Source organism: Myotis davidii, unplaced genomic scaffold, assembly GCF_000327345.1.
Source record: "Myotis davidii unplaced genomic scaffold, ASM32734v1 scaffold1167, whole genome shotgun sequence".
NCBI classification, from domain to species: domain Eukaryota; kingdom Metazoa; phylum Chordata; class Mammalia; order Chiroptera; family Vespertilionidae; genus Myotis; species Myotis davidii.
Window position 1 is genome coordinate 191,586 of NW_006297659.1, and position 1,914 is coordinate 193,499.

The 1,914-nt window shown below is 38.1% G+C and overlaps 1 pseudogene; it reads right to left on the reverse strand.

Moving 5' to 3' along the window:
- The window catches only part of LOC102763050, an 18,613-nt pseudogene that overhangs the window by 11,805 nt on the left and 4,894 nt on the right, over positions 1–1,914 (reverse strand).

A 1,914-nucleotide genomic window follows, 5' to 3' on the forward strand; every position in this document is an offset into this window, starting at 1 on the left:
TTTTTTACAATAATATCTTAGGAGGGTGGTTTAAAATGGAGATTCTTGACCCCATTCTTGTCTGATTAAGTCTGTCAAGGACCACACTGAGAGAAACATTGACAAACTGCATCCTGGGCACAGCTGGGACAATCCCCAGTCTTTAGGCAAGGTCTCTGGGGCTCCTGGGACCTTCTTACATAGGCCATCAGTGTACCCATCCTTCTAAAGGTTTGAACCAGGTGAGGCTTGTTGTATGTTCTGCATTCCCTAACCAGAACCTCTGAAATTTCTTCTCCCACCCATGCTACCTAAAACAAGCAACATCTAAGAAAGATGCATCCCCTAACTTCCTATCTACGTGTCATGTGTTACATCAGACCAAGCCACAGTTAATCTTATTATGTCATTTAACCAGCTAAGAACCTGTGAAATTTCAGTTTTCAAACAAATAAAATCTCAGTTTTTACATCCATCTGTACTTTCCAGGGCAAGATGAAAGAGAAGAGGTTTATTTATTTTTTGTTCATTTTGGTTGAATGTGAGGTGTGTATGTACTAAAATCCACACTTTTTAGATGTATAGCTTTATGAATTTTGACAAACTAAGAAACTTGCAGAACTACCACCACAAACAAGATTTGGAATATTTCTATCACCCGAAAAAGGGTCCTTGTGCCGCTCTGTAGTCAATCGCATGCCTGTTGTCACTATACTTTTGCCTTTTCCTGACTACCATACAGATAGCATCATACAGTAGATATTTCTTTGTATCTTACTTTTTTCACTTAGTACAATGCATCTGAAATGAATCTTTGTCCTTCATGTATCAGTAGCTTGTTTCTTTTTATTAAAGTAGTATTCAATCATGTAATAACTGTCTATGGTGTTGGATGATACTAAAAATATAGGGGGGGGGGCACTTTATAAAGTATACAATGTCTCACCACTATGCTCAACACCTAAAACTAATACAAAATACTATTGAATGTAAACTGTAATTGAAAAAAAAAAGTGGTCAGGAAAGGCTCCGTTGAGCTTTGAAGAAATTGAAGGAACAAGCTTTGTGAGTATCTATCTGGGGTTATGGGCTATGGACAGAACTGTGTCTCCTTTACTTTCAAATTCATATGAAGTACTTACCTGCCCCACATCCCACCCCCCACACACACTTCAGAATGTAACCGTATTGGAAATAAGGCCTTTACAAAGATGATTAAATTAAAATGAAACCTAGAAAGTGGTGTGACCTCATTTATGGGAAGCAAGACAAGACTGAATTGCTGGGTTAAAAATAGTTGAATAATTGCCCCGGTGCACGAATCCATGCACATTGAAAGGAAACTAATTAGGAGAAATATTTTATTTATTTATTTTTTTAATTAAATCTTTATTGTTCAGATTATTACATTGGTTCCTCTTTTTTCCCACCATAACTCCCCTCCACCCAGTTCCCACCTCACCCTCCGCCCTCACTCCCCACACACTGTCCTCATCCATAGGTGCACGATTTTTGTCCAGTCTCTTCCCATCTCCCACACCCCTTTCCCGCCCAAGAATAGTCAGTCCATTCCCTTTCTATGTCCCTGATTCTATTATAATCACCAGTTCATTCTGTTCATCAGATTATTTATTCACTTGATTCTTAGATTCACTTGTTGATAGATGCATATTTGTTGTTCATAATTTGTATCTTTACCTTTTTCTTCTTCTTCCTCTTCTTAAAGGATACCTTTCAGCATTTCATATAATACCGGTTTGGTGGTGATGAATTCCTTTAGCTTTTCCTTATCTGTGAAGCTCTTTATCTGCCCTTCAATTCTGAATGATAGCTTTGCTGGTTAAGTAATCTTGGTTGTAGGTTCTTGGCATTCATCACTTTGAATATCTCTTGCCACTCCCTTCTGGCCTGCAGAGTTTCTGTTGAGAAATCATC